The sequence below is a fragment of the Rhipicephalus microplus genome, chromosome 2 (genome assembly GCF_043290135.1).
Source record: "Rhipicephalus microplus isolate Deutch F79 chromosome 2, USDA_Rmic, whole genome shotgun sequence".
Taxonomy (NCBI): domain Eukaryota; kingdom Metazoa; phylum Arthropoda; class Arachnida; order Ixodida; family Ixodidae; genus Rhipicephalus; species Rhipicephalus microplus.
Window position 1 is genome coordinate 243,579,827 of NC_134701.1, and position 26,985 is coordinate 243,606,811.

The window sequence follows — 26,985 nt, forward strand, 5'->3', positions numbered from 1 at the left end:
GGCACGTCTGCAGGATGTTTTGTAGTAGCGAAACAGAAACTCGCAACCCGCATCCAAGGGGACGACGAATCGTATACGTCCTACATTGAAGATATTCTGGCTCTCTGTCGCCGAGCACAAAATGACATGACGGAGGCTGATCGCATCCGACATCTACTGAAAGGTATCAACTCTGTGGCCTTCAATGCTCTTGTGATTCAGAATCCGACTACCGTCCGGGACGTCATCACTACATGCCAACGCCTGGACGCGCTTCATTCCATGCGCCTTCCACACGCCTCCTGCGACGCTCGCTTTACCAAAGAGCATGAATTACGGGCCCTTATCCTCACAATTGTCAGAGAAGAACTTCACGGCCTTATTCCAGGCAACCCTACCGTTGCGTCTGTCCACACACCTCCTCCCAACCTGCGAGAGATAATCAAGGACGAACTGGCATCAATGACAAGCGCTGCACATGGCCCGTCTCCTGTGCGCTACCCAGCACTTCCACCACTCATGAGACCACGTCCGGTACGGCAGCAACCAGGTTATCCTTTTTTAATTCACACGCACGAGCCAGAGAGCCAGCCCGCGTGACATACGATGATGATCACTACAATGATTTGGTCATACAGATGAAGATGGAGTACATAGTCAGCGCTCACACTATCTTTATCGCGAAGTGTTCACGGCGTGGGCTGGATGGTTAATGTCAAGGAATTAAGTAGCGTGAACTTGTCCTGTCACGGCGAAAGGGCAACTGCAATGCTTTATATAGCGAGACTGTTTATACTTGCGAGTGTGCATGTTTAGAAAGCTGCTGTATGACTAAAGAATTAGGACTCATAAGAGCTTTCAAAGACTATTCTTGGAACAAAACACTCGACTGAGGCAGGACGTATGTGTTCATGAAATGTACTTCTTCGCCTAGCTTCCCTTCTGTTGACTACCTTATTTCCCTCTGTCGGCGCAGAGTAGCAAGTTCATCCATTCATCCGTCCATTCATTCATCCGTCCGTCCGTCAATCCGTCCGTCCGTCCATCCGTCCGTCCATCCGTTCATCCATCCAACCGTTCATCCGTCCATCCATCAATCCATTCATCCGTCAATTCATCCATCCATCCGTCCATCCGCCCGTCCACCCGCCCGTCCATCCGCCCATCCATACGTCCACCCGCCCGTCCATCCGTCCGTCCATCCGTCCGTCCGTCAATCCGTCCGTCCATCCATCCGCCCCTCCGTTCATCCACCCATCCATCCATCTACCCGTCCATCCATCCATCCATCCATCCATCCATCCATCCATCCATCCATCCATCCATCCATCCATCCATCCATCCATCCATCCATCCATCCATCCATCCATACCGTTGTCGTCTGTACACTGCGTTAACAGAGTGGAATCACGTTATGCGTAGTCACACTTAGTTTTCCGTGCACAAGACCGACTCTGTACGCCGTCCATGGTATACAGCTGGTTACGCGCGCTCGCTAGCGCAGATCCGTGTGCAACACCTGACCAGCGCAGCAGCAATACCAGACCGCATTGTGAGCACTGGTGGCCATCGTCTCCGGCCTTATAGCGAGAAACGCAATGTGCCGCTGGCACGCCAGCTCGCGTGGTGCCGGCCCGTCAATGCTCGAGAGGGCTGCCGCCCCTTCCCTGTTCTAGCTTACTATATTAATGTTGTTTCATATTTACTTCTCTATTGTAACCTTTCACTTGCTTTTCTACCTATTTCTCTTTTTGCCTCTCACTGTCGCATTTAGAAAGAACAGTAAAAGCTATGTACTCCTCTCACATCGTTGGGCTTTTTCCTTTCTCTTTCTCTTTTTCCGTTGTTCGGCTTTGGGTGACCGCGATGCGATCCAAACAATTCACCGGTTTCACTTGGCGCTTCACAAGCGGTCCTTGTGCTTGAATCACCCATGTACTCCCCGAGGGTGCGCTCTCCATAACGACGTGGAAAGAACTGGCGCGCTGCAATATTATGCATCGATGGCTGTTGCAGGCAGAGGTTTTCAGGCAGCGCAGTCTCGTGTATCGTCGCAGTATTCTTTTTTTGACGTGTAGTTGTCGTCGTAGTGGCTGCATTCAACAAATGTCAGTCATCATGCTGTCATCATGGTGACCAAATCAACTATTCAGTTAAAATTCTGAAGAATATAGAAAGTGTGTCAAGCCAAACTTGAAACTCATTCTCTTGTCATGTGTCATATACGATACAACTCAAGGCATCAACAAAACAAGGGAAAATTGTCGAAGGGCTGCTTTCTATGTTAGACACAACCAAAGGAATTAAAAAAAACAATTAGGGCATAAAAACATAGGGAACGTCAATTGTTTGTCTCTAAATATAGGCTCGTAACAATGAATTGAATCGAAATGAATTAAACTGAAGAAAATCACTCTTTCCGATGATAGAATTCAAACCCACAACCTTTGAATTGAGCGTTACATTAAGCTATTATGGAGTGCGCTTCGATGGAGGGATTACACTTACATTGTTACCAAACGAAGTGGACGGGGAAGTGGCCTCCACCATAGCTTAATTGGTGGAGCATTGGACACGTAATCAAAAGTTGTGGGTTTCGATCCTACTGAGGGCAAGGGTAACATTCGTCTAATTTAATTATCGCGCAATTTACGTCTTAACTTTGACACAACAATTAAAAGAGAATAGTTCCTGTCTCATAACTTTTCCCCTACCTAATAGTGTCTTTTGCATTCATACTGTTATCTAGCGCAAGGTATAGAATTTAAACATTCACCGGAGTTACAAAAGACTATCTACCGCCTCTTAGCCATTCGAGCACATCACGGTGCCTTCACTCAAGAGAGTTCTGGCGTAAAAACAATCGTGATACAATTTTTTTCTTAGTAATATCTCTCCTGCTTCGACTTTATATTGAATCTGCCCTTGCAAAAAAATTATCAAGTTTTTTCCAACACAAGGACAGCCCAAAGAGCAACGGCACTATAAAAGGAATGCACGAAGGTAAGAGGTAGGAGGACTGCGACAGAGATAAAGCATAACAATGGGCGTCTAAAAAACGCGGTTATTACTGAGATAGATAGGGGGCTGGTTAGGTTATGCACTCCGCGTTGGGACTTAAGCGGTGATCGATCAGAGCAGCTGCGCCTTCGTGTGTTAGGCGTGTGGAAGTAGAGAGAGGGGGTACGCCACTCGCAGAATGGCCCTTCTCTTTTCAGGTTTGCATCATAACAATGATGAATATATGTTGTGTCTTCCCTCGGTACACAGCCTGTTCAACTTTCAACAACTTCACACCGCCAAAGTGTGAAGTTGAAAATGGTAATGGCACGTCCCTGGCAAGATCAAAGAAAGCGCTTGTATACCAAGGCGTAGAACCACGTGAGATGATGGCAGAGATAGATAGTGAGAACGTTTTCAAGCATGTTAGTCTGCCGGCTTCCATATCATTAGCAAACATCATCTCACTCGTCTGTTTAACTTAGGAACAGAACGAGGTGAATGTAATATCTGGGCTTTACTGTACCAAAACCATGAAATGATTATGAAGCATTGTATGAGAGTCCTCTTAGACTTTTGCCCATCTGGCGTTCTTTAACGTGCGCTGATGTAGCGCGGCACACGCGCCTCCTGTATTTCGCCCACATCGGAATGCAACCTCAGAGACCAACCAGTATTGAACCGGTGACCTTTGGGTGAGCAGCTAAATCAAGTAACCGCTGCTGTACCACAGGATGGACAACAAAGCCAGGTAGCTGGTGCACCAAAGAAGGAATACTGATAACTCGGTTGTGTAGCACCAATCTACAACAAATCTGAATATATTTCTCTGTAGCTTTGTGGATGATTTTCCCCTTTGATAACCTTTCCTTCACCTTCAAAGGTCCTGCAGAACTGATTTGTCTTCGTACTATCCTAATTATAGTACTAAAACACACGTGATGGTGTCTGAGGATTACATACCGAATAATTCTTGCAGTAATCTATCTTAGGCGCCTCCCAAGTTCGCATAGAGGAGTCATGTGAATTAGCATGCGTGCAGGTCACGTAGAAGCGAGGTTTGTCGATGTTGTGGGACTCTGGTGGGGATCCCAGTCAAACAACGTGATAAGTCTTTTAGGATTATCCGCGATCAATAATTACTAGCGAGGCCGCACTTCTTCGTCCTGAACCTCCTTACCATTTCGATCCTCATTCGTCCGTGGACCTGGGAAGCTCTTGGGGATCAAGATTAGGAGATGTACGGCAAGAAAAGCGAGGGCTGCTGACAACCGAGGTGCCTAATCCACTTAGACCCGAACACAGAGTGGACAGCGTTCCTTCGGCATCCTGCCATGGCCTTCTTGCCTTTGAGAGGGCCAGGAGTGTTGTTTATGGCGTATTGCATTTCAGCGCTGCGAATCGAGCCTTCACGTGCTCAGTATGCAAAGCAAAACGTTCCTTACAAACTGTACTTTTCAATGGAATTTGGTATTATTAAAAGAAAGAAGTTACAGCAACCACTTGCGGTATCTATCTATCTATCTATCTATCTATCTATCTATCTATCTATCTATCTATCTATCTATCTATCTATCTATCTATCTATCTATCTTTCTATCTATCTATATAGCTAGCTAGCTAGCTATCTGTTTAGACGCCTACGTCTAGGTGTTCTCATGATCACCCCCTACACTTTGGTACACCAAGGATGGTAACTCATGGATGCGGTCATGGTTGCAAATATTGCCGACTGCAAGTTGTCAGTGGCTTTGAACTATTCTTGGTATGATATATGGATTTTTATCAGATGCTGTTTTATGACGTCGCAGTATACTTTCAACAAGATGAACAATGGTATGTAAATTGAATACGCGATGTGTAACTTTTTTTGTATTATAGCAGCCTGCCGATAGACTTTGACGTAAATTGCGAATGTCATTTCACGTAGCCAAGTAGATCCAGAATCCAAGATCGCAATGACATCCGTTTTTAATGCGATTCACTGCGAATCACATCACACGTGTCATGTGACAGGCTCATAACAGACAGTGTGCAAACAGCCGAAACCAACCAACTCGCGCACAGGCTTGCACGCGACAATTTCGTGGCATGGCATCAATACAGGGAGCCAGGTAGAGGCGGGCGTTCAGCATCTGGCGGTTGTAAACACGCGCCAATCGACGTCGGCCGCAATCTGCACCTCGAAAACAGGCGCATAGACACGCAAGCGTGCTCCCTATGGCGTGACACTTGCCAGCACAGCCACGGTGACGAGAAGCTTACCCCTTTACCGCGTTTCATTTTCTTACTCACGCCATGGCTCATTCCTTTATTCGACGTGGGCTCTCAACCATCGCCGGTAGCGCGTAGTTAAATATCACTAGGGGTAATAGGGAAATAGATAGACAGATACATAGATAAATAGACAGATAAATAGATAAATAGATAGACAGATATCCACATGTAAAATTCGCTGTGCACATGTAAAAATTTAGGTCCGATCAGACCCAAGTTGCGCTGCAGTGGGAATGAAACGAATGATAGACAGATTGATTGATATGTGGCGTTTAACGTCCGTAAACCACCATATGATTATGAGAGACGCCGTAGTGGAGGGCTCCGGAACTTTCGACCACCTGGGGTTCTTTAACCGAATGATAGACAGATAAATAGATAAGTAGATAGACAGATAAATAGATAAGTAGATAGACAGATAAATAGATAAGTAGATAGACAGATAAATAGATAAGTAGATAGACAGATAAATAGATAAGTAGATAGACAGATAAATAGACAGACAGACAGACAGACAGACAGACAGACAGACAGACAGACAGATAGATAGATAGATAGATAGATAGATAGATAGATAGATAGATAGATAGATAGATAGATAGATAGATAGATAGATAGATAGATAGATAGATAGATAGATAGATAGATAGATAGATAGATAGATATTAGAAACTAACGCTTTTCAATGTTCTTCAAGTGGCATCGCACAAGACAACAAAAACGAAAAAAGAAATAAGCGTTAAATGTAATGGTCGAGAACGCCTAGGTAAATACGCGCAAGAAAGAAACAATAATGTAACAATAGCAAGAGAATAGAATGGACGTCCGTTAACCGAAAATGGCCGAGAGTTTGAAAAGACATACGCGCTCGGCGGGAGATCTCGACGCTCTAGGCTCAAAAGCTGCAGCAAAAGAAAACGCGCAGTGAGCGGAGGACAAAAGCAAGCAATGGCCGCGTCAGGCCATTGACGCGAACAAACCGAAAACTGAATCAACCCGCTGGCCGGGCAATCTCTCTCTCATACACACACGTACCGCTTCGCTATTCAGTGGCGGCCAGCTCTCTCTCTCTCTCTGCCACTCACTCTTTTACTGTGCTTCTCAAATATCGTTCCGTCGGGAGACCCCAGTTTTATAGCCACCCCAGAGCCGTGTTTCATGCGCTGTAACACTGTTTGGTTCGGGAATCGTACAAGGCGCCGACATGTAGTCGAGACGTGCGATATACGGAGATTTGTGCCCAATCTGCAAGCGATAGAAAGAGTGCGGTGCGAATGGTCTTAAAACTTATTTCATTCACTCGCTCACTCTCACGCGCTTCTTTTACGTTCGCATTTTAAAATTAGGTTTTGCGAAGAAGGAGAAGAGCGCAGAAAAAAAGAAAAAAAATTTGCTAGTCTAACCTGACAAGACCGGTTATTTGCAACTGCGAGAGATAGAGAACGTGGAGAAATGTGGACATCGTCAGAATTGCGCACATTGCCACGTTCTGCAATTCGTGAATTTCAAATCTTTTACAGAGGCCGTAGCAGTTTTCTCGGCCATTCAGAGCTGGGAAATTGGCGTAACTTGATTCGGCAACATGGAAAATTCATTTTACAATGTTCAGAATAGCAGCTCAGATGTCTCCGTGTACTCACCAATGCAGACCCTGTTCCCAGCTGTTTTAACGATTTAACACGCTAACACTGTGTGTGGTTTAATCTGATTGGAGAAACGACCAAGTTCAATCAAGAACAATTGCTCTAATCTTGCTTGGCTTCAACCGTTACGTGTGCTTTCTTCCGGAATAGCACTGCCGAACCTTTTTAAACCAACAGGTATATACGCCTGTCTGTGATTGCCCAATGCAATAGTTTGAGTATTGAGGTTACAGATGACAACAGAAGAGCGCAGAAAAAAATTCAACCTATTAAATTGAGTGTACTCACACATCCGAATGCACGGTGATCTCGCACATGTAAAAATTCATGTCCGATCAGACCCAAGTTGCGCTGCAGTGAGAATGAAACGAAGTCTGTCCATCCGTCCGTCCGTCCATCCGTCCATCTCTCCGCCCATCCGTCCGTCTCTCCGTCCGTCCGTCCGTTTGTCTGTCCGTCTGTCCGTCTGTCCGCCTGTCTGTTTCCCCCAGTGACACTTTAACCACGCGCTACCGGCGATGGTTGAGAGCCCGCGCGGAATAGAGGAATGAGCCATGGCGTGAGAGAGGAAAGGAAACGCGGTAAAGGGGTAAGCTTCTCGTCGCCGTCACTGTGCTGGCAAGTGTCACGCCAGAGAGAGCACGCTTGCGTGTCAATGAGCCTGTTTTCGAGCTGTAGATTGCGGCCGACGTCGGTTCGCCCGTGTTTACAACCGCCAGATGCTGAACACCCCCCCTCCTCCTCCTCTCCCTGGCTCCCTGTATTGATGCCATGGCACTAAAATGTCGCGTGCAAGCCTGTGCGTGATTCGGTTGGTTTTGGCTGTTTGCTAGGTGTCTTTTAGCGCTTTACGTTTGCTTGCTTTTTTTATCACTTTGAGAAACATTTTCACGGCGGATGTTTGATGCACCGGCGGCGCTTGTGCGACGAGGTGCTCGGTATCAACCAAGCCCGTCTGCGTCGAAATTCATAAGTTCTTGCTCTAATGGAAATTTCGTTATTTTAAAATGGCAGCCTTTTTCTTTTATAGCTCAGGCGAATCTGGATCCCTTTAGCGGGGTTTGTTTCAGCCAGTCATCCGTAACTCCTGTCTCGCAACGCTTCGAGTCTTGTTGAAGTGAAACAGTATTTCCTTAGTATACAAGACTTTCAACTTCATTGTCGGTGTTACCCAACTTTACTTATCTGTGAAAGGAATGTTATTCAACTCGAGTGAAGGTGGGAATCTTGTAGATGGAAAGCAAGGCACATCATTTGCCTCACCCCTGCATTACACATTTCAATTATTTCACTCTAAGCCCCCAAAAACGGGCATTACATAGGACATAGGATGGGGGGGGGGGGGAGGGAATAGCTTACAGAGTACAACGAATGCAGAAAACCGAATAAAAAAGATATAAGCATGAAAAAAAGAAAATTGCAATAACAAGCAAACATAATGCAAACACAATGTAAAAAAGGCAAACACAGTTCAATAATATAAAGTTCAGTAGAGTAAAATAAGCGATCATTCAATATATGACAAAGTACGATCCCCACATGTGTCTGTTACACCTTTCATGTAATAAATACGACCTATTTGTTTACTACATATGGTGCAAACCACGCATGCGTCGCCTAGCATGGCATCCAATACGAGCGAACGCAATACAAGCGTCATGCTGGTTGTGAACGTTCTCACAGAGTTGAATGAGCATAAGTACTGTTTCACCAGGAGTTCATTAATTTAAAATAAAACATAGTATTTGATGTGTGGTGCATCCTCGAGACACCTTCTCTTAACTAACACTGGCAACAAGCTATAAGTTGAAAAGATGGGTTTCAAGTGGGCTTCGCCACAAAAAGACTCTTGTTGTGGAGATGCTAGATTTACACCAGCCAGCATATTACATGCAGACACGTTTACCCACTCGATAAACTTGCAGAAATTATGCTCGAGAAAGACGCAGCACCCAGTTCTGATAGATGCCTAGATTCTTTCAGACATCCGCACTAGAGTTGCGAGATCGCGCACCCTGTAGTTTACACCGCTCCTAAAATTAAATATGTGAGACACAGTTTAGGTGATGTTCCCTTTGAAGTATAGTGCACGGTTTGTAAGGAGGCGTCCGTGCAACTCCTGTATCACCCTACAAGCCTCGAGCACCGAGACCTTAACTCGACATGACGTAAGTAATTAGGTGGTTTACAAGAAAAGTATTTTCCTTCACCAGCCACTTCCTCCAGGCCTCACCACATCACCAAACGTCATTTTTCTTTTTTATGTTTTGGTGCTTTCTTCATTTAGATACTTCGCAGTAGCCAGGGTAAACAAAAGTGCCAAATACACTATAGAACAGATGTGATCCGTGCAGAAAATCCCGAGGTGAATGATGGTAGGGCCCTTGAATCCAACTCTATAGGCATGCGCACAAGGGTGGGGGGGGGGGGGAGTACTGCTTTTTTTTGCACACAATACTTCGTCATCTCATTGCTTCTAGATTGTAAGGGCATGCGTAGGAACGTGCCGGGAAGAGTGGGGGGGGGGGGCGAGGGAATCGCTCCGGTAAATGTTTCTCCCTTGCCCCTTTGTGGAAAACGCTGGGCACGCCTATGGATCCAAGAACCATGATCCGCAAAGCAAGTGTATCGGTAATGCGCTTAAGACATGCACACACTGCCCTTTCTGAAAAGTGGACTTAATCTTAATTTTTCAACGAAAGCATCGTCAGCTCTGTTGTTTTGCCCAATACAAGAAGCCTCAAGGAGTGAGCGTCAACTGCGTGCAAGGCAATAACGCACGTTAGAGAAGTGCGCCGTCGGTACTATTATTCTGAGATATTAAGGCATGGCAAGAAAACACGAATATAAAGTACAGGACAAGTGCAAGCTTTCAACCTATTTATTGGAAAAAATAACATGCGTGAAAGTGGAAACGTATGTCGAGGAAGAACAAATTGACATCAACAGAACATGTAGTGCCAAGGCACGATAACCAATGGTCATTAAGAGTAACAAGCTGAATATAGGGGGAGACTGAGGGTGGGCAAATGAGGTTAAGAAGTTTGCGAGAATAACGTGGCTGCAGTCAAGCAGATTATTATTATTATTATATAATATTTTATATTATTTCATATTATTTCACATTTATTATTATTATTATTATTATTATTATTATTTGTAAAACTAACTTCTGGACCGTGCGTGTTCAAAATATTTGTACAAGTGACAAAATGACCATGTGTTTGACAAGTTTTTTTTTCCTTAATAATTAGATAAATCTGCTGAAAATCGACACTCATCCTCTCACTCAAATATTCGTTTTCTTGTCTTGCCTTCCTTGTCCACGAATTATGTACCAGCTAGCAGAGTAGCAAGTTTTCTTGGTAATATTTTTTGCACAATATACGTGAGGTTGGTCAGCCTTTCTCGCACTTCGGAGGAAGCATTTCGTCTCGTATAGTGCATGGTCACGTTTAACGCCCTTTCATTTAGCAAATCAGGACAGCAATAAAGGAATTTTCTAGAAATGTAGGCGGCTGAGCGACAGAGCTGCGCTAAGACTCCAACTGTGTAGTTCAAGAGCCAGAGCCATTACGATATACAAACTCCCAGCACGCGAAACAGCAAAGAGTTCACATTTATTCAGCGCAATATAACGGAAATTGTTACTTCGAATGAAACCGCCTTTTACAGTTGTTCCACATGCAATTCTATACTGTGCGCTCGTTATTGAAATAAGAATCACTGTGGTACGTTGTATGACGGCTACTTCCTCTCATGCAGGATCGGAAGAAGCTCGTATAGAAGTTTGAAAGAAACATTTTCTGTAGTTGTCATGGTTGTCTGGCGATGAAAATAGAAGTGACTGCTTGCATCGTTGAAAAGTTGATACAGTGTTGAACTTTAGCAGTGGGGGAGCTGCTGTTTTTTTATTTATTCTTCTTTTGTGTATACGACCACCCGAAAGTTTACGCTAAATGCGTCTTCGTGCATTATCTTTCGAAAAAAAAAGAAGTCTTCCGGGAAAACATTCTTTTCGGTTCGCCCTTGGGTGTAATGATATGAAGAACGCGCTTTAGTTAAGCATGAATGACGGTGATTTAACACGTGTCTAAACAATTAATTATTCTAATTCAACATTTTAATAAAATGAATAAATAACTGAGTAGATGCAGTGTAATCTTCTTTATTACCAGTTTCAAATTTCGTCAATGCTCATGCTAAAAGTACTGGATTAATTTTACTCTCAGTCGGACTCGTTTCGGCCGAACTCGTCTCAGTGTACAGCTCTCAAGCAACGCAGTGGACTTTCTTCTTTTTTTTTATTCTAATTCATCAATGGTGGCGGAAGACCGATAGTAGGTGCAACGCGAGACAACTTCGTAAGGTCCTCGGCGTATTCCACATTAACCATAAATCGTCATCCAAACGTTTTAAACGAAGGAGCTACACGTGTGCCACGAGTTTCTCAGCTGTGACGCTCTTCATTAAAAGCGGCAGTCAACGTGTTTCATTCAATACCTACTCGAAAGGAGAGCGATCGGAGGTTCACTAGCTGACGTATGTAAGTCAAGGACATATATAAGTGTCGCGTTCACTCTAATGAGAGCGGGCAGTAAGAATCTTATCAGCCTAGTCATCTTCATCTGAAGCAGCAAGCCTTACAGGAAACCCGGCTAACCCCTTCATATTTGATTGCACCTTTCAATACAGAAACGCCGAATTCAACAAAGATCAGCAGAGTGGTTGATTGATAAGTGGCGTTTGACGTCCCAAAACAACTATATGCTTATGAGAGACGCCGTAGTGGAGGGCTCCGGGAATTCCAACTACCTGGGGTTCTTTAACGAGCACCCAAATCTGAGCACACGGGCATATCAGCAGAGCGGAGGTTATACGAGATCAATGCCGCCATGCACCTATCAACAGCGAAAAAGCCACACAGCCACACAGAGAGCACCACCTACTATAGCTAAGTCACTATACGTAGAAAACCCAAGCACGCTGACAGGAGATGAACCCCAAAGACTCCCGGCACGCGCGCTTAGCGCGATGAGCATCAGCGGCGCTGACACGCGCCGCTGATGCTCATCAACCAAAACTAGGTGCATGGTGAACTAGGTGCAACCAGAACTACGTGCACGCACCATACGGCATCGGCGTCGACCAGGTACGAGAATAGAACAGCGTTTGTAGTAGCCACCGCCATGGCTTACTGCCGGGGCTTACCGCCGTGACTTACCGCCGTGACTTACCGCCGTGACTTACCGCCGTGACTTACCGCCGTGACTTACCGCCGTGACTTACCGCCGTGAATTACCGCCGTGACTTACCGCCGTAAGAGTGACGCCTTGGTTCGTTCAAACAAACCTGTTCAACGTGCCTCACAGCTCTTTAATTTGCCGCTTGTTGTTGTTCGTACAGGTGAACCTGTCAGCGCTCTCTGCCGATAAGTAAACTCGACTGGGCGATGATTGGTGCCTTCCTCGGCGAATGCACCAATGCTAAGCCCAGCTGGAGTCAATCACTTCTCTCGTAGGCGAGTTCCATACAGTGGTGCGCACACAATGCGTGCGGCCGCGCCGGCAGAACTCTTCTAGACGCTGTCACACCCTATAGACACTCACTAATACCGTGCAGAAGTAATAAAACTGCAGGGCGCTCATCCGCAAACCGGACACGCTGGACCCAGTCGTGTACCAGCGCTCATCCGACAACTGAAATATCAGAAAGCTCCACACTGGGCCACGCGCGTGGCAATGAAGCACCTCTGCGAGTTGGGTTCACGTGATCGCTTGACAACGCACATTGTACAAATCGTGGTCCAAGGTGTGTCAAAACTGAAGGTTCTGCGAAGTGCATGCCCGCTAAGGCCCACGAGCGCACCTTGGGGATTTCGCCAACGATGCTCAGCTTTTCTAAGGCTTCACTATGTTCGCACCCCGCTGCAGCAGTGACGGGCGTCAAGCAAGCCAGCGGGTGGTGGAAGACGGACGTAGACGGGGCACGTCACTTCGCTCTTCGCGAGGGCGAGGGCAGTGGTTACAGAGCTCAGGCACGAGTTGTGGTGACGAGAGTTTCGCAATAAGCCAGTACCGCTGACGTCACTTTGTCTCAGATGCCAAAACCACGCGCATATTCGAGAACAATCTGTAATATTGCGAAACGTCCTTTTCACAAAAGGCAAACGTACGGGATGTTTCTTAAAGACGGTAGTCTTTCTTGAGGATCTTCAACGCAAAAATTTTGGTCTGTCTCTTTCCGTCCATCCGTCCGTCCGTCCGTCCGTCCATCCGTCTGTCTGTCTGTCTGTCTGTCTGTCTGTCTGTCTGTCTGTCTGTCTGTCTGTCTGTCTGTCTGTCTGTCTGTCTGTCTGTTTACTCATAATGGCACCGAGTGTTTGAAACGGCCAACCCCATCTGCAGCGCCCACCAATGCTGCTCAAGATTCAGCGATCTTAGCGATCAAGATTCAGCAAATTTCAATTGACAAGTAATTATTGCGCATGTGTAGGGCACCATAACAACACGTATATATTCTGCATGTGCGTCTTTTACTAGAAAAGGCATACATAAGAAATTTCAAGGGCCATAGCGCTTATCACGCTGCGCTGGCCATGCAACGCTTGCACGAAAAGTCGAGTGTTTCCAACGCTTTGCTAAGACGAGACGGTGGTGGCACCTACCCGTTGCCTTCCGTTCTAGACTTTATCACCTCTGAGACGGGCAGGCACACCCGTCTCAGAGCCACGCGCTTCGTTTTCCAAGGAAACTGCCAGATGGCGCTCATGTCTCACGTGTGACGTCACTTGATGTGCTCGTTCATCTGCGCTGCACACTCGAGGCACTCTAACGCAGCGCCTCCAGAATACTATTGACCGATTTTCTTGTGCAGAACATCAAATACATGTTTTGTTCACTCTCTCCACACGCAAGACTATCGTGTTTCGACGGGATTTGCAGATTAACATGCAGATACGGGGCCAATTTTCTTTTCTTTTGATCTTTATAATTTCACCTTATTATATGAGCTCTATAGTATTTGAACAGAAATTACAGTCACTCGAAGAAAAAGAAAATTAACGTCCACTAAGCCCTTCAGGTAGGCGGTAATCGATATAAAAGCCTAGAGTAGCGGTCACGACCTTTATAGAAAATACAAACGAGTATGCAACATGTATGCCTGTTTGCCTGCTCTAAAAAGCATTAGTTGTTACAATTTCAGGCACGCGTGCCCGCAATTGTAACAACTAATGACGCTTCTTGAGACAAAAACCTATACTTACAAAAGAGTGCACATTACTTCGCTGCAATTTTACAGGATCTCCCACGATACACGGCTACCCCGCCATGCTTAGCTATTATTTATTGTCTCTTGTGCGCAAAATGGACTTGTTAAACGTTTCTCGACGCGGATCTTTTCAAAACAGTCGCAGCGATAAGAGATGGACAAAAAACTTTTCAGCATTGTGAGACAACTAATCTTGCACATGCCTAAACTTTAAATGCCCCTTTCTGCATTCATCCTTCCTCGCTCTTTGTTTTTCAAACAACTCATCAAATTGCAACACGCGTTCTTGTAATCGTTGTACGATGCACAGTTTCTGGAATTATTCCAGCAAAGGAAAAGGAAGTGTGGTATCTGCATTAACGAACGACGACTTCATAAGATGCACAGCAACCACGTCGCTCAGTGGTTCAACACGAGCATATCGCCACGACACTGTCTTTGACTTTCCGGACAGCGAAGGAAGGAAGGGTGATCTTGAACGAACGAACACACACACACACACACACACACACGCACACACAGTCTCTCTGAACCGAGTGAAACGACGTGCTTAATTGAGTGCAATAACGAGCAGCTTGACTACCGCACTCTAGTGTGTGTAGCAGTTGTTTGTAGTCGCGCCTGTATAGTTGTTGATATGCATCTGGTTCACCAAGTGGAGGCACGGCGGTGCTCTGTCACATCACGCGCCAGGCGTATATACCACCAAGATCGGGCGAAGCAGAGGTCGAGCACCGAGTAGTGCGCAGGGCACCGTCGTCTGCACACTGCAGCCGCGCCAGATACCCTAATTGCTTTCCGGTCACACGCACACAAACGGATTCACCGACAGAGGACAAGTATAGATTTGTGCAACAGAGCAACGCTACGTACGAGATCGGTGCCTCTGCGAATCCCATCACGAACGCGTCTGCATGCGCATAAGCCAACAGGTGTTTTCTCTATACGCAGGCCACGTTATCCAGATTAAACGAAACGACCTTCTAGGTTACCTGCTGAATTGAGCCAAAGGGCCACGACCGATCGAAGCGTATGCCGCAGGGAATTGCGCTGTCATTGGAATGCGGCTGCAGTGACCAGGATTGATTTCGGAGCCTCGTGGAGCTACCACGGTGGTTGTTTAAATGGCAAGGTAGGGAGTTTTGTGATAGCGTACGATAAGTTAGCGGGCGGGTCGGGCACGGCGTTAGCGTTTGTCACTCAGTAGAAGCCCGCGAAAAGTGAGCGTATGACGCATGCGCAACGAAAACAGAAAGCTTTGCGTGCTCTATTTGAAAAAAAAAACACTTGGCGGTGGCTTCAAACCAACTCATTCGCTTTCCCATACATCTATAGACACATATACCCAGCCTTATTCACATCTACGTGCACCTTTTGCAAGATGCACCAAGGACCCTCCCCCACCAGACCTCCTAGGACAGTCACCTTCAAGTGAGACCTGGGCGAGAATCCCCACGATTACAAGACTGGGCGCCCAGCTCTTAGCCATCAAACGCACTGACGAGGTAGCGGCGTGGCATGACCTGACAGCCCCCCACCAAGAAAATCGTCAGCTGCGTAATAAAGTTGTTTACTACTACTACTGCCCAATGATTGTGTTTTCATGCGAAGCGCCTTAGGGTAGAGCTCCACGTGGTGTGCGGCGTGATCCCGCTTACTGCGCATACACGCCCCCCTCCGATCTCTCCGATCCCCTCCTCCTTTCTCGCCTCACAACGCTGATGCAGGCAGTGTCTGCTACTTAAAGCTCCCTTGCCCCTTTCTATCCTCTAGGCCCCCTCCCAACGGTGTTTACATCCCAATGCGCATGCGCGCCCCTCCCCCTCCTCTCCCACGCCCTCCCTTCTCTGGCCTCTGAATCAGACACAGGCAGCGTTGATTTATATGTGGGGTTTAACGTCTCAAAACCACCATATGATTATGAGAGACGCCGAAGTGGAGGGCTCCTGAAATTTTGACCACCCGGGGTTCTTTAACGGGCCCCCAAATCTGAGCACACGGGACTACAACATTTCCGCCTCCATCGGAAATGCAGCCGCCGCAGCTGGGATTCGAGCCCGTGACCTGCGGGTCAGCAGCCGAGTACCTTAGCCATTAGAACACCGCGGCGGGGCCACATACAGCGTCTGCTAGCGAGCATAGAGAAAGAGAGGGAGAGAGATAAAGATGCAAGGAAAGGCAGGGAGGTTAACCAGACGCGCATCCGCTTTGCTACCCTGCACTAGGGAAGGAATGAAGGGGAGAAAAGAGGTTGTAGAGAGATAAGAAGGTACACACAATCACAGCACACTCGGGGGAGCACACACAGTCTACAGGCGGTCGCTCAGACGCCGTAGTGGAGGGCTCCGGAAATTTCGACCACTTGGGGTTCTTTAACGTGCGCCCAAATCTGAGCACACGGGCCTACAACATTTCCGCCTCCATCGGAAATGCAGCCGCTGCAGCCGGGATTCGAGCCCGCGACCTGCGGGTCAGCAGCTGAGTACCTTAGCCACTAGCCCACCACGGCGGGGCCATTGACCTGCTGTAATACCAATTTGGCATATGTGAAGCAAGCGAAATAGCTGCGAGTGCATCATGAGTGTGGCATGTAGTCATGTTGTTACATAACACGCATGTCGTGATTATCAAGTTTGGATGTGTCATTTACTTATGTCCTCCGTTCGCGTCGCATAATACCAGCTTTAGTACATTTCAATCCAGCAAAACGGACGCGAGCACATCATGAGTGTAGCATCTTGTCATGTTGTTACATGACACGCATCTTGATTAGCATGTTTGCACCAGTATCATACCTTCGTCTTCCATTCACGTCACGTAACATCAAATTCGGTATATGTCATGCTAGTGAAATGGCCGCAAGTGCTTCATCAGCGTGGCCATGTCATGATTTTCATTTTAGGGTCTGTCGCTTGTGTTCGCCATGCAATCACGTTATATAATACCAGTCTTGCAACATGCCATGTGAACGAAACCACCGCAAGAGCTGCAGGACCATGAAATGTAAATCATGACATTCATGACATACATGGCATGATTTTCATGTTATGACTAGCCAAATATGTTCTTCATGCACTCATTTTATGCCATACCAACTTTGGTATTGATACCTATATTGAAACGGCCGGGAGATCTGAAAGTCGTAGGCGGATAGATAGATAGATAGATAGATAGATAGATAGATAGATAGATAGATAGATAGATAGATAGATAGATAGATAGATAGATAGATCTATTTATGTAGCCGCTTACATCGTGGTGCTCTCATGCTCACCCTCTCAACTTGGGATAGCAATGTTATCATGGGGGAGGGGGAGGGGCGTAAAATGGTTTGACGAATACGACTCGCTGGTCGGGACATGATAGAAAGAGTGAAACTTCATCTAAGAGAAAAGGGAAACTGGGATTTTAGAGCTTCTATGGTTGGGGCCTTATGTCCACGGCTCCAGTGGCCTTAGTCTACACAGTTGTGTCGCGTACGTCGTCAAACCGTTTCTAAACAAGAATGGCACATAACCCGGCGGCAGGTTTGTGCCACAGCTGTTTGACAGTTTGTCTATTCAGGAACTGCGAGAACACACATGGGTAGTTTCAAAGCTTCATCGTTAAGAAAAAGTGGACATCGGCAGCGTTGAACATGCAGATGAACGAAAAGAATAAATGTCATTGTCCCAGCAGGAATCAAGCGGTAGCATTTTGGGCGCCAGTCACGTATTCACCACAGAGCCATGCCAGGTCTCGGAACTACCTTTCACATACACCCTAAGGCAAAAAGGAAGGAAAAATAGGTGGAGAAGAACGGCAGGGAGGTTAACCAGCGTATAGGCAGCCAGTTTGCTACCCTGCGCATTGAAGGGGGATGGGGGAGATGAAACACAGAGACCCAAATGTTCATGAAACGCTATGTAGTGGTTGCAGTGCTAGCTTTCCAATTTCATAAATATTACATCTCTACTCCTACAATACAGCCGTCATGTCAGGACAACATCAATTGTAGTCAGTAGTCATCTGCTTATGTTTATGTATCAGTGTCCAGGGCTACGATCCTAGCGCACAGCAGCGCTTTTTATCAGCTTATCGCTTCTGGTGTTACTGATATCCATGTTAATGTTGGCATTGTTACGTAACTGTAAATAACTGCTTATAAAACATATGCAGTTGTTTAAAGTGTGTTTGTGCGTGCATTTGTACAAATCTTTAGCGAACTTCCTAACGTTTCGCTCAATAAAATATTACAACGCACTCAGCCTGTATGCGCATGCCTCGCATAACATCGATTGTCAAGTACGTGGGATATGCTGAATTTTTAGGGGCGAAGCTTCTAAAGGGGTGTGTCTGTCCATCCCTTGTATGTATGTACGTGATCGCCAATAGTTGCACCTTTGCAAGCTGCGCACTACTTTGTCCTTGCAAACATCCTACTACGCCCCATCACCAATCCACCACTTCAACGACAATAAAACCGTTATCATGAAGGGGGAACAGAAGTGATGTATAGCTATCACTTACGTACAATAAAATTTCTTGCATAATATATGCAGCGTTTGTCACTTCTTTAATGATTTAGTGAGCGATATTCGCGGATGGTCCACGGTTTAGCGATGAAATCCTCCAGCGCGTCACACCACTCATCATCATTCACTGTGTGGATATGCTGTAATTTTATTTTGCTCTGACAGGCACAATTATCCATCGCCTCCACATCCAAAAAAGAAAAAAAGGAAATTAGCAAGACCCTTTGCATTCTCTTCTTTTTTTTTTTGTATCTGAATGGCCTGGTGTATCTGTAATGATATATACTGATACAAGCAGCAAGATTTTCTTTTGCGCATGCGGTGGCCGCGGAAAATGCATTCTGAAGAGTTTGCGTGCTCCGACCTCGTAGCTGTTGTCGGAAGACCCTAAATTGGACAGATTTTTCCGTAGAACGTATGCGATAAAACGGAAACCATAAGTATATAAACGACCTCATAGATGGAGGCGAACACAAGTGGAATTTCTACTCATGGCCTGATGACGCGTGTAGAAGGACGTCTATGCTAACATCACTTGTACTACGTACAGGCGGTGTTCTTTTTATCTCCACTATATACAGGCAGCGAAATAAACGAAGCGCCCACGCCTGGTTGAGTTTTTCGCCTTTGGCTGCTTGCTTGCTTTACTCTCCTTCGCGTAAACGAGTAGTGCAGAAAAGAATAAAACAATCACTGATCACGGAGGCGGTAGACACGCCTGCCACTTCCCAGAAGGCAACGTATGCTTCTTACTACTTCAGTCGCACCCATAGCTCGAAATTCCAAGGTCTATTTCCGTTTCTTTGTCTTTCACCCACACACACATACAAAAAAGGGTAGGGGGAAGGCAGGGTGTAAAGTGACGAAGAAAGGCTCGGAAAATGTCCTTCGTATCGAGGAACGAGTGGCACCAGAACAAGGGCGGCATGTCTTTCGAGCGGCTGCGGACCGTTCCGGCTCGCAGCGCTTCGTGCAGACGGCACCAAATCGTCGACGATCGCTGACGGAGTTTGCGGTCGTAAAAAAAAAGGAAGCACGACCCTTCGCCCGTTCTCTTCTCTCGGGCCAATGCCACGGAATATACTACACTCTCGATGATTGAGACGTGAACCGGGAAACAGGGAAGCGCCCGCTCTAATGGAATTTCTCCGACAGCGCTGGGGATTTGTTTTGCGTCGAGAAATGACTCGCTTTCTTGGCAATTTGCTGTTTTCTTTCTTACTTTACTTCATTTTAAACGATCTCTCCCCCCCCCCCCATCTCCCACGTTTTCCTCCCTTTCTTTGTTACATGGTCTTTTCTCAATCGTTTCAATATTTCTCTCATTCTTGTCACTTCGTTTTATTGTTTTGCTTCTTTCATCTGAGTACTTTCCGTCGTCGGTCGATGAAATTACTTTTGTTGTTTTATGACATGTAAAAAAATTTTGAGAATGGGCTGCGAGTTACGGAGTGAGCGGTGATGTAAAAACACAATAGAGTGCCGAATACATTGTTGAAGTCCATAAGTATGCCGCAAATTCTTTTCGGAGACGTGATGGGAAGAATTAGGAAAATTTCGTTCGAGGGAATATAGGCGGTTCTCGCCCCTCGCTCGCTTTGTTGGCGCCAGGAAAAGGCGTGACGCCCGGAAAATTTCTCACTCCGTGCGTTATAATGGCGAAATAAAATTGTCCAGTGAATATATGCCGAAAGGGAGCAGAGAAAAATGGAGTCTGAAAGAAGGGAAAAGTCGTGTAGGTTATACCGAACATGTTTTCGACTGTCTGCGCTGAATAAAAGAGAATGTAGCTGACACCGAGACCAAATATAAAGATTCGAAGTGACAGTAGGTTTGCTCAGACAAAGTAGAGGTCTACTTCCACTGTCATGGGCTGAATGAGCGATGGAATATGTCAATGAGATATGGCGAAGAAGGGAATGTCAGTACTGAAAGAGAACGGAAGTGAGTGAAAAATAGATAGAAAGAAAAAGTAGGAAGCCTATGTGTAATCGGTGCTGTTTGGCTATCTTTTTAAGAGTGAAACCTTTAAAGCTCCAAGTAAAACTTCGACTGTTCCCCACGGAATCCTCCGCAGAGCTAGTTGCTTATCGGCCACCGACGGACGCCGTCCACGCAGTCACCTAGCCGAGTTTGCCTTACACGCGAGTCGAGTATAGGGACGATGAAATACCCGCGCTCCTATATACCAGAGGTGCCACAGCTGCAGCTTTGCAGTTCTGCCGCTTGAGTTCAGACGCTTTTGCGTGGTCAGTGACAGGCTGTGGTTCGACTGTACTTTGTCTACTCCAAGGAAAGACCTAGCATCAGCCGAGAAGGCCACGTTAAACCCCTAAAATCGACCAGGTTCGCTGTTTCTTAACCTTTAAACGGCTAGCGTATATGTCTTCCTTTTTATCCCTTCCTTTCTATATGATGTTGGGAAACAAGGTGGTCACTACTTTTTACCTCTTGAAAGGCTGAAAATGCAACGCATAATTTCTCAGACTAATAATTGGAGCAACATAAAATGCTGACTGAATGTCGGAAGGGCCTCGCGAGAAACAGAAAGAGCAGGAAGAAATATTTCTAGAGCCATGGTATGACGTCCACTCTTTATATCTTTATCAAGGCGCTCGAAGAACTAGAGAAAGGAGACTTACCTTTGATACTAGCCCCGCTTATTACTCTACAGTTGCCTATGCTATATATAGGTATGCCTGCAACAAGGCACTTGAAGAACAAGAGAAAGAAAGCTTTTTGGCGCAGCCGAATTGTCAATTAGCTACAACATATCTGTGGTAGAGGGAACCGGCAGAGGTAACGTGGACGAAACAGGGCAAACGTGGAGCGCAGTGAAGGAGGGAACAACTGTGGCGAGACGACGGGCTCCGCGACGGCCCTGTGGTAATACAGTAGTGTGCGCCATCGTGAAGCCGCCGGTGGCTTCATCACTCAGTTACGCGGCGAGGGCTTCCGCCGATACCATACATGGAAATAAAGCACTGCGTGAACGGGGACCCTTCTGCGGCGGCTGTTGTACGCGTCCACGCACTGCCTTTCCTGATCTCGCGTTTAGCAAGGCAGTCGCACTGCATGCGTGCAGTCTGCGGAGGTTTATGTGAAATGTTCTGAACGAAATTGTCCACGCCAGTGACTATACTCACAGCATGGCATAGAACTTTACATACATACAGTTGCATACATGTTCCTCTCAAATTGTCTTACTATATCTAGCCCAAAATCAGAAAATCTAGACAGCTGTGCTATTAATTTGCATTAGGCAGTGTCATAATGGTCAGAGAATTTATTTATTTATTTATTTATTTATTAACTCTTCACAGTCTGTGCGGCATAAATACTACGAGAAAAAAAATGTTTGCACATATCGCTTTTCACAAAGGCGACTATAATGGTTGCCGGTTTTATCTCATTAACAAAAAAACTTTTTTTTCAGTTTTTCTCAGCGTCTTGATGAACACAGCAGCCCCTTTTATTGACCACCCCTTGTCGCACGCATTCTAAATGTTATAGGGCGTGCAGTCTCATCACCTGTACACGATGGCGTCATCGATCCTGTCCGCAAACCTTCCCTTTTTACTTCAAACGGAACGTTCGAGAAGAAGAAGGCAAAATGCCGGCAATTTAAACAAACGCTCAGTTCGCGAATGCAGTGGTCACTAACGTAGACAACAAAAAGAAGCGTGGAGTGGGGGGGGGTAGAAGATTGAGACACAAACGTCCTCTTATCTTCTCGTGTAGCCCGGTAATGACCGCGTGGGCCGCAGCCGTAAATTCGAGGTATTTATCGCTGCTGCATCTAGCAGCAGAAGCAGCAGGCAAAACCACGCCGCATGCCTTCTGCATGATTAGAGTGATACGGCTGGTTAAGCGACGTAGTATGCATACGTGCTCAGCAAGTTTATTTTTCCCTCTTCATACGAATGGGTCGCATTCCTCGTGCTGTTCTTTATTTTATTCCTTTTTTATTTCTCTTGCTTATTTTATTTTCCGTGCCTTGAATCCTTCTCTCTTCCACTCTTTGTCGTTCGTTAATGTTTGTAGATCTTTTTGACGATGAGGACATGTGCAATATACATGTACATGTGCGTCCGATCAAACTTGATTTGATTGGTATGTGTGGTTAAACGTCTCAAAACCGCCACATGATCATGAGAGCCGCCGTAGTTGAGGACTCCAGAAATTTTGACCACCTTAAAGGTTTTTTTTTTAACAAACCTCCAAATCTGACCACACGGGCTTACAGTATTTTCACCTCCATCGAAAACGCATCAGCCGGGATTAGATCCCTCAACCCGCGGGTCAGCAGCCGAGTACCTTAGCCACTAGACTACCGTGGCGGGGCCAATAAAATAAACTGAAGTAACTTGAAGAGTGGCTGTGAAGGGTGCACGTGGAGAAAACGAAGGTGAAGAGCGGGAAAAAAAAACGGGAAAGTGGAGCAGCTCGTCGTGGAGTGCTCTCGGTGCGCGAGGACAAGAATGTCGCTTAATTTTCTGGCCATCAGCTATAGCAGCGTCGTCGGCAAGCTACTATACGCTGCACCAGGAAGCGGGAAAAAATAGAGAGCATATATTTTTGCAAAAAAAAAGTATCCCCCTCCCCTCTCTGTTTTCTTTATTGCCGAGTTGCTTGAGCTGGTGAAGCGCTTTATTCGAGACGTCGTGGCCATTGAACTGATCGTCTAGCGTCGCAGTACGATTGTAGCCGTCATGGACAGTATTTTTTTCTTAAAGACACCGATGTGTGAGCGGGTTGTTTTTCTTCCTTCTTTAAGCATAGCAGGAGAGGGGGGGGGTAGGGTAGAACAGCAACGAGGTGACGTGGCGTGGACGCGTTGGCTGCTCCACCGTCGAGTTCGTTTCCCGAACCACCCCTTTTTTAGAGACATTTTCTAGACGGCTTCACGCATTCCTCGTTTTCCTTCTCTTACGCGTCTCGCTTGTCTCAAACCGACCTTCCTCCGGTCTTTCCCCCTCTTTTTATTCCTCTATCCCTCATGGTAGTGGTTTCGTCATTATGACCCAGCGGCATTCCGTAAGGCATCACCATGCAGAGTGTTGCAACTTTGGAGTTCGGGCACCCCGCCGCTGGCACCACTGTCGCGAAACGGTGTCCCTGCATCCCATCTCTAGTACCGTTGTTCCGACTTTGGGTAGCGTGGTCCGAATCGGCGCCATCAGAGTCTCAGAAGAAGACTAGTAGTGGAGCCTGAGGTGGTAATAAGAACGCTTATTTACAGCACTTGCATGCTTAGAGTAGCGTGATACTACATGACAGAGGCACTTGCCCACCCGAAGACACTGTACTGAAGAGACGTTCTCGAGGCAGACGCTGAAGATGTCGCTGTTTGCAACCGTTGCAATGCCATCGTGACACCCGAATTAAACAAAATTAAGCACACTCTCAAAGGCATCCATGTTCGAGAAAAATCACCGACTTGACGCGCGGAGAAATTGCCTCTCACTAACGTTCCTTAATGCCCTTCCCTCAACAGTTGATCTAACAATAAAATTTGCGCATGCGCGTGTGTATGCGAGTGCGCGTGAGGGTTCCAGTGTGAATGAGTGTGCGATCGAATGAGAGTGTGATCGTGTGAGCACGTAGACCACGTGTGTGCTTGTGCGTATGCGCGTATGTGTGGGGCGTGTTTCAGCAGTGACACGAGGCGACCACGTGTACTTGTTGTGTTTATGAAGCACGTGTGTGTATCTCTTTCCTTCGTACAAGGGTGCAAGCAGTGCCCAGCTTGGTCGGTGAACCTCCCTGCATTTCCGTAATCTCTCTCTCTCTGCAAGGGCCACTGCACGAACCAACTCTTTGCGACACAACAACAAACGACCAACAAACGACCAACTCTTTGCGCACACAACAGGCGCGGTGTTCAGTTGCTTGGACTTCCACGAGAAAGCGGGTCCCAAACCTTCGCTCGCTTTTTCTCGAACCCCGCGCCTTCATCATTCGGCGGCGGCCGGCGGCACGCGACACCCATTCGAATCGAACCACTTCTGCCGGCGACCAGAGAGGTCCCTTACGCGGCGGGTTCAATACGGGTCTTGCTGGCACCAAGTAATTAAATGGGCCCTTAATGATGGTTCTAGTTCCCTCTTCTACCTCGCACGCATAATTGGAGCTGCACGCGACGAGCCTGTCCACGCGCCCGCGTGCCGGGGTAACCCGGGACACACCACGACTGGAGGAGAGCGAGGAAAACCAAAGGGTTTCTCTTCTCGGCGTGTCATTAGCCGCGCACGATGGAAACGAGAAAACGAAGAGAGAAGACGCCCGATAATCGTATTAATAGCCCATTCAACATTCTCTGGGCAAGCAGACCCGAATGTACATGGTACAGCGCCAATGTAGGACACAGCTTACGAACAGATGAAAGCGAATAAGCTTGCGCTTTTCATACGAACATGGCGCTGACAGGCCGAGGCTGGCAATGCCGCCGCTTTGAGTGAGCCCTCCTCCACTCAACTGCTTTTTGTTTGAAATAAACATTGCTACGACAAACTGTCTGCCCTCCTCACTTAATTTCATTCACACAATACAGCTTCTTATATATTTTCTTAACGTCAATGGCGAGACAGTTGATTGATGGCTTGGTACGCATATGATTGGTCTAACATGAACAAACACGAAACAACGGAACTTGTTTTTTTTTTTGTGACGCATCCCCACTTGACTTATGCTTTGTTTTCCTGGAAGCGTGCATTGCCCGAATAGTGAGACTCCACTATGTAGGGTTTAACGTCCCAAGACCACCATATGATTATGAGAGACGCCGTAGTGGAGGGCTCCGGAAATTTCGACCACCTGGCAGGTGGGGTTCTTTAACGTGCACCCGAATCTGAGCACACGGGCCTACATTTCCCCCTCCATCGGAAATGCAGCAGCCTCAGCCGGGATACAAACCCGCGACCTGCGGGTCAGTAGCCGAGTACCTTAGCCACTAGACCACCGTGGCGGGGCCCCAAATAATGAGAGAAAGACGTCTCGATTCTAGGAAAAGAGCAGTGTTCCAGATTTGCGTTTCATGCTTGGAAAATCTTGAGGGCGCCTCATCATCGACTGATATGCCTTGTTATGCCTGCGAGTCCACAGCGAATGTCCGTGCCTCGAAAAAGGAAATCTGTGTCAAGGCCAGCACGCGAGCCCGCCTGACGCGATCAACAACTCAACGGCGTGATCACGCGACGGTGCCTTTCTGGCGCGCACGTGCAGTGAGTCACCTCAGCCAGCGAGCCCGTCGAGTAAACAACTGGCGCCTTCCTGTCTGGCGGGTCTGACGCAATGCTTGCGACGTCACTCGTCCTTGGGTGCAGCCACCTGCAGCGCAGCCTCTCCAGATTCGATGAGAAAGAAGGACGCGGCCCAGCGGCGACCCCATTGGAGGAGTCTGGCCTCACGACCAGCGGCGCTTCTGGTTGGACATTTTGTTATTCAAAGAATCCACCCGGTGCATATAAAAGAAGCCCTGCGGCGCGTCGCGAGCAGCAGTCCTGTGTGAGAGCAGAGATGTGTGTCGCAGCAGTCCTATGTGAGAGCAGACATGTGTGTCGCAGTTGAGCTGTGCGTCAGAGAAGAGAGCTATGTGATAGAGAGTTGAGCTATGTGTTAGCAGACCCATTTGAGAGTAGAGCTATGTGTTAGAGAGGAGAGCTCGGCTCTTCGCGTCTCTGTCGGCCCCAGTGCCGAATTTGTAACGCCTCTGTATATATGCTGTACATAAACCTTGTTTAACTCACCGTCGTCTCGTCCGCTCATCTATCAGCTCAGCGCAGAAGCAGTCGCGAGCTGAGAAACCTACGCTACCAAACGGCTGGTGACCTTCCCTGCGGAGTTCGAAGCAGTGGCGCCTTCGGGACCGTGTTGGCGTCGCCGTCTTTCGAAACAGTGGTTTCAGAGGTGAGATTTCGAGGCGCCCTTCGTAACGTCGTCGGAGGCGCGCTTCGTAACAGCCTGCACAGACAACCATGAGAGAACACCGACGTTCTGTCAATAATAGGTTTACGTATTCTTCTCAGAGGTAGCTGCAGGCAGTTACGATGGTGAAAATTGGAAACGTTTGTATTGATCTGTGACAAGTAATCAGAGTCTTCATTTTCAGTGACTGCACTTACGATTCCAACCCTTTTTTCGCTGCCGTTTTCGGAGCACTATTGCTAACCTGCCATGAATCAAATGCGTTAAAAGACAGATGGAGGTTCAGGAAAACACAGAGGTCAAGGCAACAACCCTTGCTGCTTTGACGAGTCTACTTGTCGAAACGTCAGCCACATGCCCTGTTCAGTGATTTG

General features: G+C 47.0%; 1 protein-coding gene across 5 annotated transcripts in view; it reads right to left on the bottom strand.

Moving 5' to 3' along the window:
• LOC142775875 (uncharacterized) overlaps window positions 1-26,985 on the bottom strand; it is a 201,983-nt gene that overhangs the window by 145,090 nt on the left and 29,908 nt on the right. Inside the window, exon 1 of one of the 5 annotated variants that reach the window (XR_012887120.1) lies at window positions 7,188-7,411. The exons of the other annotated variants lie outside the window; for them this stretch is intronic. The gene's annotated coding sequence lies outside the window, so the exon portion shown is untranslated. Of the gene's footprint in view, window positions 1-7,187; window positions 7,412-26,985 lie in introns of those variants that run through there. 5 annotated transcript variants of the gene reach the window in all.